Source organism: Crocuta crocuta, unplaced genomic scaffold (genome assembly GCF_008692635.1).
Source record: "Crocuta crocuta isolate KB4526 unplaced genomic scaffold, BGI_CrCroc_1.0 scaffold38, whole genome shotgun sequence".
In the NCBI taxonomy this organism is placed as follows: Eukaryota; Metazoa; Chordata; class Mammalia; order Carnivora; family Hyaenidae; genus Crocuta; species Crocuta crocuta.
In genome coordinates this window covers 73,630-84,918 of record NW_027532605.1, presented here as the reverse complement: position 1 = coordinate 84,918, position 11,289 = coordinate 73,630, and the positions used below count along the sequence as shown (strand labels likewise).

At 33.9% G+C, this 11,289-nt stretch overlaps 1 long non-coding RNA gene and 1 other non-coding gene across 2 annotated transcripts; both read right to left on the bottom strand.

Annotated features, from left to right (window-relative positions):
• Positions 1–203: 203 nt before the first annotated feature.
• Positions 204–310, bottom strand: LOC144244929 (U6 spliceosomal RNA). Its single transcript, XR_013339120.1, has one exon. It is a non-coding gene; the product is annotated as a U6 spliceosomal RNA (small nuclear RNA).
• Positions 311–4,566: 4,256 nt separating this feature from the next.
• Positions 4,567–11,042, bottom strand: LOC144244860 (uncharacterized). The gene is made up of 3 exons (XR_013339089.1): positions 10,962–11,042; positions 6,346–6,375; positions 4,567–4,841 (listed from the first exon to the last, which is right to left on the bottom strand). It is a non-coding gene; the product is annotated as an uncharacterized LOC144244860 (long non-coding RNA).
• Between the last annotated feature and the right edge of the window lie 247 nt (positions 11,043–11,289).

Sequence of the window (11,289 nt, the reverse complement as noted above, 5' to 3'; positions counted from 1 at the left end):
TTTGCATCCCCTAAGATCAATTCAATCTGTAACAGTAAACCCTAAGTAACAACGGCTTATTTAAAAGAAAAATCAGGAGTTTCCCTCTGCCTCTGAGAAACTTGTGTCACTGTTGTACTTAAGAACTATACTACCATAAAGAACTAATAATACTGGCTCAAACTCTCTGTCTTCTTCTTTTTTTTTTTTTTACAAATACTTTATTGTCACNGGAACGCTTCACGAATTTGCGTGTCATCCTTGCGCAGGGGCCATGCTAATCTTCTCTGTATCGTTCCAATTTTAGTATATGTGCTGCCGAAGCGAGCACTCAAACTCTTTGTCTTCTAAACATGGGCATCCCCAACAATCTCATTTCCTCATCATTCCTGTTGCTTTATTCTGATGGACACATGTTTATAATTGCAATTCTTATATTTCGGCACTAAGAACTAATAAATAACAAAAACAAGGATAAGCTTCAGTTAAGTATTTTATGCCAGGCACTGTTTTAAGCAGTGGTAATTCAGAGGGAAAGAAAACAACCACATCTCTGCTATTATGGACCTTATATTCTACTGGGCAAAGTCAACCATAAACCAAAAATAAGTAATATTTTCTTTCATTTTATATTGTGAAGTAGGTTCTGGAAGTAAAACCGGTGGAAGTATTTATAGATAGAATTCTATCTATAGATAGAATTAATATCATTTTGAACTGGTGATTATTGAGTAGACAAAAGAATGAAGAGAGGGAGAGGGGTATGTGAGTTACAGGAAGGTCATTCTAGGAGACAGAGGTTCTCGATCAGGAATATCCTAGGAAGATTGGAAAATAGAAAAGAAAAGCGTGTGTGTGTGTGTGTGTGTGTGTGTGTGTGTGTGTGTGTCTGTGTGTGCGTGCATGTGCGTGTGCATGCATGTGTGTTTTGACGGTGTGCATGGGGGTGGAGGGAACTGGATTACATCAGGTCTTCAGGTCATGAGAAATGTAGAAAACAAAATGAAGGAGAAGAATAAGTAAAAGCCAAGAAACAGGTTAGAAGGGCCTGTATCAAAAACAATGGAGGGGAGAGACGGTAGTACTATGTCCCAGAGCAGAAATGTGAGAGGTTTGTTAAGAAATATTCAGGATTGAGATAATTTGGAAAAAACAAAAAGACTGACTTGATTTTGACTGTGAGAGAGGACTAATCATCAGTAGTTTTTCTGGGCGCCTGGGTGGCTCATTCTGTTAAGCTTCAGATTCTGGATCTCGGTTCAGGTGATGCTCTCACGGTTCATGAGTTCCAGCCCCAAGTTGAGCACTGTGTTGACAGTGTGAAACTTGCTTGGGATTCTCTCTCTGTGTGCTTCCCCTGCTCCTATTGTCTCCCTCTCTCACTATATAAACTTAAAAAATTCCTTTTATAATTCATCAGTAGTTTTTCATATATCCTTACCAAAAAAACAACAACTAAATAGCTTTCTGTTGCATAGACACATAGTTTGAATAATTAAAAATGTAGAATTTGACAGACGTTATATACACTTGCTGTTTTAAAGCATCTTTAAAAGTAACTTCGATATTTCCTTTTCAAAATTCTAAAAGAAACTAATTTTTTTAAAAATGGACTTTTTACATTCCATTTTGACTTGATAATGTTTCTAATATAACTACTATCCAATTTTATCTGTACAACTTATACAGGCAGAAAAAAAATTTCCCTCTAAATTTCAAGAATATAATGGACAGGATTTTTGCCTAGTTGTTTTATTTATAATAAGATGAGTGAGTCATCAAATTTAATGAATCAAATATCCTATAGTTGATGAGTATTTTCAAATATAATTTCCATTGACAAATACAGTCTCAATTTTAAGTGAACAAGTACTATACACTTTACCACAAACATATTTTACAAACGTAATTTCATATAACAAACATTTCTAGTGTCAGATTTATAAAAAAATGAATATTACCAAAAACAGGATTCAATGTTTTCTATTAAACAGACTTAGAACAAAATTCAACATTATAAGACTCAGAACAACTCTGAAGCTCTAACTTGAATTTCCTGGAAACAGTTAGCTAAATACACACCAGTCTTAATTCTTATTTTTCTCCAAACAAAGGCAAAGGGATGCCATATTTTTGCAGTGCAAAAGGCCTTCTTAACAGCTTCGTTTAACTTCTTTTTCAAGATTTCCTCATTTACTATGAGTTGAAACTTATTGTCCCTGGAGTCAACAAAATTTTAATTAACGCTGAAACAAGGAATCTGACCTGTATAGTAATTTATTTCCACATAATGAATTCATCTTTGAGTTCAAAACCATAAATAGAAGAGAAGGTGAAGCGGATATTAATCAAATAGAAAAAAGTAATGGAAAATAGAACCATGTTCTCAGTAGTTATATTCACCATTTTTGTAGTTACTGAGAGATACTCAAAATTATGTTTCATAAAAAGTGTCTTGAAAACATTTGTGTTTAATATAGAAAGGATAAATCTCAATCCACAAAGAGAGAAATAAAAGAAATAGAATATTCTTTAATTTTTAACATGTCTTTGTTATTTCTATTTGGAGCCTGCCATTAAATCATTAAGACTCAGAGACTTAATGTCAGTCAATGAGGAATCCTTACATTTCTCTGTGTACATTTTTCAAATACATGGACACCGATATCCTGCCAAAGAATTGGGTGAGAGTCTTTTTGGCTCATCAACCATCTCTCCATGTATGTGGGCATTGAGAAGTCGTATATTTCATTTGTTCTGGTTCCTTCAGAAAACTCTGGTATAAACACAATGAAATCTTCAAGCAACACATACAAGTTTGCCTGTTGTTTCCATAATTCTCAGAAATTTATAACTCTCACTCTTTTGCTTAATCATGATTCCATTTATACTGTCACCATGGAATTATGCTGTTGTGTCTAATTTCCTAATATAGTATAAGGGGAAAAACAGTTTCATACAATAGTCTTTTTTCCCCATCCACCTATCCATAATTTGAAGATAAACCTATAATACCTGTCTTTGTTATCTAAGGACACAACTTGAAAAAAAAATTCTCAAGTGATGAGTGTTAATAGTTCATTTAGTATCTGAGAATCACAAAGAGAAATTTTTCTCATTTTTCCCCACTGCTAATTTTAGCTAGAACCTTTAAAATCACAGCCATCAACTGATCCTTCTTGACAAGATTTTGCACCTGGGTCACAATTTCCCTCCTCATTCTTATTCTCTAGTTACTTCAATGTGTATGCTGGTGGCCCTTACAGTCCCTGAAAAGAGTAGTTCTGTAGCCTATTCCTCAATTTCCACAGCCCTAATGAATTGAATCTGATCACCATTCTGAACTACTCCAACCTCCAAAATTATAAATTCACTCTTGCATGTTAGGCTATCTTTACAGGGAACTACATTCACCATAAAATCTTTAATTATAATCTCTATATGAATAATGCTAAAACAGGGGTGCTTGCATGGCTCAGTTAGTTAAGCATCTGACTCTTGATTTTGACTCAGGTCATGGTCTCATGGTTTGTGAATTTGAGCCCCAAGTCTGGCTCTGCATCGATAGCCAAGAAACCTCTTTGGGATTCTCTCTCTCTCCCTCTCTCTCGCTGACCCTCCCCTGATCACGTGTGCTCTCTCTCTCTCTCAAAAGAACTAAATACTAAAAATTTTTCTTCAAAAATCTTTAAATAGTAAAAAAAAAGAATAATGCTAAAACCTACATATTGGTTCTTATCCTTTCTCCTCAATCAAGACATCTATTTTCTGGATTTATCAGAGATGACACTGATAATATAAATCACAATTGATTACCTTATCAAAATATCTTCTAAAAAAAATCCTTCTCTGTTTCCTGTATTAGTTAAGTTTCCTACTATACTTTCAGCCACAAGAGCAAAAACTTTTTAAAATACCTTTAACTTTCAGGGGCGCCTGGGTGGCTTAGTCGGTTAAGCGTCCGACTTTCGCTCAGGTCATGATCTCGCAGTTCGTGGGTTCGAGCCCCGCATCGGGCTCTGTGCTGACTGCCAGCTCAGAGCCTGGAGCCTGTTTCAGTCTGTGACTCCCTCTCTCTCTCTGACCCTCCCCTGCTCACACTGTCTCTCTCTCTCTCTCCTAGAAATAAATAAAACATTTAAAAAAAATAAAGAAATAAAATAAAATACCTTTAACTTTCAATGTACTTTTCAGATTTTTCTCTATGTTTCCAAGGACAAAACTGAATTTTTACTCTATATTTTTTACTAATTCGAGATCTCATTTCCCCTAACGCAGAAAATGACAAGCATTTTCTAATTTTTCATCTATTTTGTCTCTTTTCAATACGTTATCTCACACATTTTGTTATCATGGTTGTTTCTCAAACAGCTAGATCTCATCATACCACTCTAAAGAAGACAATCAACCTTCCCTTACCATTAGAATAGATTAAATTCTTTATAAGATTAAAGCATTCATGAATCTATATCCTTCATTAATGCACAATAACATCAAAATCCTAGAATACTTCTCTAAATACTTTATTTTCTAAGCTTCATACATCTATTTCTGATCCTCAACTAGACTACTAGTTCCTTGTCCCAAAACACTGTCATAGAACATCTCAATTAGTAATTTTATCACCTTGAATTAGACACACAAGAATATGTGCACATGTACATACACACAACTCACACGCGTGCATGTCCGCACGCACGCACACACACACACACACACACACAGTTGTTCTTTTGAAAATAATAATGGGAGCACCTGGATGGCTCGGTCGGTTAAGCATCTGACTCTTGATCTCAGCTCAGGTCTTGATCTCAGGGTTGTGAGTTCAAGTTCCAAGTTGGGCTCCACACTGGGCATAAAGCCTATTTAAAAATTTAAAAAATAATAAAAAATATTGTGTGATCCAATAATTCCACTACTGGGCATTTACTCCCCCAAAACTAAAACATCAATTTGAAAAGATATATGCACCCCTATGTTTATTGAAGAATTATCTACAATAGCCAAGATGTGGAAGCAACATAAATGTGCAGTTACAGATGAATATGTGTGTGTACACACACACACACACACCACACACACACACACACACCAGAATATTACACAGCCATAAAAAAGCATGAGATCATACCAATTTTAACAACATGGATGGACTCAAATGATATTGTGCTAAGTAAAATGAAAGGTAGTGTGCTAAGTGAAGTGTAGTGTGTTAAGTCAGACAGAGAAAGACAAATACCATATGATTTCATTCACATGTGAAATCTTAAAAAAGCAAACAAATGAATAAACAAACAAATGAAAAGCAGAATCAGACCTGTAAATAGGGAACAAACTGATGGTTGCCAGAGGGCAAGGGTGTGAGGAGATGAGCAAAATGGGTGAAGGAGCATGGGAGATACAGGCTTGCAGTTATAGAATGAATCATTGTTGAAATAAAAGGCACAGCAAGGGAATATTGTCAATGATATTATAATAATACCATCTTATAGTAACAGTAGCTACATTGTGGTGTGCATAGCATATGTACAAATGTGTCAAGTTACTATGTTGTACACCTGAAACTAAGGAACCATTGTGTGTCAACATACTCAAAAAATAAAACAATAAAAATAAAAAGTAAAAAATGGTCTTTTGGAAGGGCTTCTAAATAAGTCTAAGTTACAGACTATTACATATACCTACACAGTTTAAAATAACTAAACACTTTTAATACAAGCTAATTAAGGCGAAAAAACACAGCCTTATAATATAGGTGTCACAGAGAAAAAACGTAAAAAAAATTGAGCTGCTGGCTCAGTTTCCTTATGCTCCAACCTCTGGTCACGGATATACTTTATAGCTGGGCATCTGGGCTGCAGGGATGGCATGGGCCCACCCTAACTAAAGCTGCAGAGCTACAGCTCTATGGCTCCTTCTGGAATATGACCAAGTTTTAGAGTTGCCTCAAAGATTGCTCTTGGGGCTGAGGTTTTAGGGATGGGCAGGCAAAGAAAAGGGAGCTCCAGGAAATATCATAGCAAGATACATGCTATGAAAAGTTCAAGGGCCATCCTGAGACTAAAACTCAAAACCTTCTTAGATTCCTCTTCTTTTTCTAATTTTGCTGCACCATCACAAGTCTACACATAAAGTTAGTACTTCCCAAAATCCCTTACAGAAGAGTGCAAGTCAAATTATTATTGTTTCAAATATTATATCATATTTAGGGGCATATTAATCAAGACATTCTTTTCTGTTGGCTCATATGATTTCATAAGCCAAACATACTGAAATTGTAAACATAGGGGCAGTTTTCAGGATTTAATTCCTTGGGAGAAATTCATATCAACAGGCCACAGGACAAAAAAAAGAAATTTTACTAACTTTTTGCTTGTATTGTCTCTCTTCCAGTGGCTGAAATAAATGAACAAAGAAACACATAAATAAATAAAACTAAGAAATATTATAGAGACATACAATATTATTGTGTACTTGGAGAAGCATAGATTAAAATTCAATAGATTAAAACATTTGAATCGTTAAATTATGTTGCAATCAATTTGGAGACAATCAAAAGACTACCTCTGTCAAGAGTCCACACCCTGTGAAACAGAGGTTTCACACTGAAATTAAAACTGTACAGCTTTAATTTATCATTCAATGAGAAAATAAATGGTTACTTATCTCTGACAGTAGGACAAGCAAGGATGCACAAAATTTATATGTGAATTAAACTTTACCAAATCTCTGTAACATATTTTAAGCTGATCTTCTTGACTTCTTTCCCATTTTGATGTATGACTGAATATACACATATACTATATACGGTATATAGTATACACGTGTCACATATATAGCTCAGTGTGTTATGTATGTGCCTATAAATATACTGTGCAGTATATAGACAGAATGATAGATACAGAGAAAGATATGAGATAGGGGTTTATCCGCTGGGGAGACTACATGTTCTAATACTTGAAAAAACAAAAATACTATAAAGAATAAAAAGGTAGATTGTTATAATTCTTTTTATATGAAACTGCATATCCAGTATGTCATGAGGAATTTACCATTTGTAAATTTTCTTACATTTGTAAATTTTTTTACATATGTGAAATGCCACCAGCCATATATGGCAATTTAAATTTAATTTAAATTCATTAAAGTTCACAAATATTTAAAAATTCAGTTTCTCGGTCACTCTACCAACATTTCAGATGCTCCAAAGCCCCAGGTGACTTGTGGCTACAATACTGCAGAGCCATGGACAACACTGTAAAGCTTCCAGATCCTAAAAAATTCCCCAAAGCACCTTGAATTATTGCATTTGAAACAAGTTTTTTTCCCTTAAAAAGACCTGTATAGGGAAATCTTTCTAATTTCATTCTAGTAGGAAAAACACAAACTTTATTTATTCAGTCAAATAAAATCTTCACTAATTTTCAGGTCTTCTCATACATTTGGTAACCATACTTCACAGAGACATACAGGCTTACAAGGAAAGTAATGCCTTGTTCAAAATTGAACAAGCTATGAAAAAGCTCAAAGATAAGAAAGAACAAGAAGACTCTGATGAGCACAAATATTCTTCATTAGTTAAAACTTTTTAAAATGTGTTAATGACTTAGAAATACCTGAAGATCTTCCCATAGTTTAAAAATGATATGATTAAGCAGCATTTGCATGTTTATAAGATGTTTGTAAAACTGCCTCCTTTTTGATATTTCAAATGCCATAGGACTGGGCCACTTAAAAGACTTAACTAACTGGATAAATTAGTAAATTATTATGATCTATAACCTTCATTAACATCACAAATCACTGTCACATTCTAATTAATTTTAGTAATTGTATTTTTAAAACTAACAATTATAGAGTACATTTACTACATACTTACTATGTAGATTATCTCATTTAGACCTCATTAGAACCCTATATTTATTATCTATTTTCTGATGCAGAAATCAAGACTCAGGGCATTTAGTTAACTTGCTTAAGATCACACTTGTAGAAAGTGATGCAGCAAGATTCTGAAATGGAGCTTATTATCTCAAAGGGGTCTAACTTGAAACTTTCATGATAAGACTGATGCCTCATTTATTTATTCAACAAAGATTTTTTTAAGCATCTTTTTTGTGTCTTGTGTGTGTATGTGTATGCTTATACCACCATTTTTTTTTTTTTTTACCCTGGAGAGTATAAGAGAAGACAAAATACACACACACACGTACATATACTTTTGAAACCAAATTGAAGCTTTATATCACTCTTTTAAATTTATGAGGGTGATATAAATATAAATTATAAAATTTAATGCTTTAATAAAATGTTTAGGGTCTTGAAATATGAGTCCCAGGAATTACATGCCATGGTTATAACACAATCGCTTTGTATATAATTTTGTTTAAAATCTGGTAACCAATGAGGAAAGAGGCAGATCACAAGCAAATGAAATTTTATCTTTCATAATAATAAACAAGTAATAAGTGAATCTTTGAAAAAATATTTTCAAAAACAACTAATTATAAATATCTTATTTCACAAGATATCACCTCGTGACAGTAAAATTCTGTCACTTAAAAGGGAATTCTTGATTCCAAACTGAAAGCCTACTACCTAATATTTAGTGTGCATGTGACATGTTTGTGAAGACTTAGCTACCTGAATAATGTATTTAATCAGGAAACTTAAGTGCAATGTGTTTTTCAATGTCTGCTGATTAGAAAAATCATTATCAGCTCCCTAAAATTTAAAACTAAGTGCTAATAGTATGCATACTGTTCATTTAGAGTTTAGATTTAAGTTGAAATGAAAGCTGAATATAAAAACTCTGGTATATTTCTGGGTTTAACTCATAATGCATTCCTCGAACTCTATAAACAGCAGTGAATAAGAGATATCTTCAAATTAATGAAAATAATATGCAAATTTTAATCATAGATTTTAGATGAATAAAATCATTTTTGACAAACCTCTTTTCTCTTCTTTTCAAATGCACAGTTAAAAGAAGCCCTCATAAATATATAATAAATATGAAATTCAGCATATAGACTTGTTCCACAGAATAACATGATAACACGTGTCCTAGAACACTATGCTTACAGAGGAAAGAGGGGAAAAAATTTCAACATGTCCCTACCAGTCAGATTATTTGAACTGCAATTCATTCTTTTCTCATTCCTAAGACATTCTCCTCCTAAAATCAGTGTCAAGGATAAGAGACTGAAAATGTTGCTGAATATTGTTCAAATATTTCAGATTATGCAATGTTGCCCCTATTTACTGATATAACTGCCATGGTTGTTGTCAAGATGCCTAACGTGTATTTACCTCCAGAAAAAGCTGTTTTTTCTGAATGATTTATTCATCTTTTATAGGAGAGAGCACTTTATTCTCAGCGTGCATTCTAAGAAATCCTAGCAAAAGCTACTCCCCATCAATAATTTACTTGGTAGGGGTAGATCTTTCCTAGGAAAGTAAAAACCCCAGAGCTGCAACTTCCCCAGTTTGAGATTATGGTCCTTATATCTTTGGGGTGACCTCCCTTGAACCTCCTATAGACAAACACACATACTTCCTATCTGAACTTTCCAGGCTGTGTCTACTTCTCTCGTCAGTATGAGTAATGAATTCTTTGTTTCTGTGAAGATTTACCATGTACCTACTCTGTTCCAGGCACTGTGCTGGGAACAGCACATATAATGGTAAACCCTGCCCTAAGAAAGATTAGTTCAAAGGACAGAAACTGTACTCAAATAAAGGCACAATTGACAGGGGCACTTGTTTGCTTAGAGATTGTTCATATTCTCTTCATTCAGAAAAACTTTGCAGCACTTGGAAAGTTCTGAATAACCCTCCTAGAATTGGATGGGAGACAGAGAAGAAATAAATCCTAGTGACATTGTTGAGCTTCATCTGAAATGTAATATCTATTTTTCCCTGTTTCTTAAAGCTCAAACTTTAGTACTGTCAACATAAAAAAGAAAAAAAAAAAACTAGCCAAATCTTTCAGAATGTTAATCCTCTGTAAAGTGAAAATGGATTGAGGATGGATTCTGGTGTGCTGGCCAACTAGAGCAATTCACATAGTACCCTTCCCTCAATTCTTCCTATAAGTTGGTGCATTCTGACTGGAAATCCACATATGGAACCCGTTGTCTATATATACAATGCACAATGTATACTTCTTCCAGACTACACAAGTAACTATTAAAGCCTTTTTAGAAATGGCTGGCAAAATCTTGTCTTAGCATATATATGACACCAAGATTTCTACTTTCTGAATGCAAAGGCAAAAATTCTTAATCACTAGCCCTTTAATCCATGCAACTGCATGTTCTTTCAAGTAAAAAGTGCATGGATTTTAAACAATTTTCATAGTGAAATATACATGATCAAGTTTCCTCCAGTCTCTGTTCCCTCAGTTTTACATTTACAAACCAGGGATAACATTTTGTAAAATAACACAATCCATATAAAACACTTGAAGCCATATCTTGCACACAATAAATATCCAATTATGTTGTTGGATTGATATTAACTGCATATTAATTGATCCATAACAAAATACTGTGTACACTAATTCTAAAGTTTTGCTGCTATGAATAGTTCTCAAATATACTAAATCAACTAAACTTATTTTTTAGAAATGCACCTTTTAAAATTCCCAGACGTCCCTTAAAGACAACAGATATTTAACAAGTAACCAGATAATATAGTCTTAAAATGTCAACTATATTATTGCAATATGTATTGGTAGCATAACATATAACACATTGTCTTTTATATATACTCATAGCTACCTTTTATGGGAAAACGACTATTGTACATTTTAAGCTTCACTCCTTTTCTTTTCATTTGACTTGTCTAGAATTTCTCAGGATAATTCTTTAAATGTCTTAAAAAAGCAACTCCATTCTACCTTGAAATTACTTTAGCATCCTGGTCAGCAATGACATGCCTTCAGCATCTATAAAGTCCCTCACAGCACCTTCACTTACATTTATTTGATGGCCAGTTTTTCCAGTACTATGATAAGTGCTGGAAATACAAAGGTGAATCAATCTTCTCCCTGCTGTAAGGACCCAACTTCCACCAGGCAGATACTTTTGAAAGATGATCTACAATAAAAGAAGGGAAGTCCTGATTAGTATCACAAAAGAAGTGCTCAGAATATAGAACATAATTAAATCCACCTGATTAAGGTCACTTTATAATGAGATAGAATTGGGCATGTGCTCAGAAGAGATCAGCTGAAGGGAGAATATTTGAGGCTGAGGGAACAAACAGCCCAGGAGAGGTAAGAAGATGTAAAAGACTGTGCTGTGA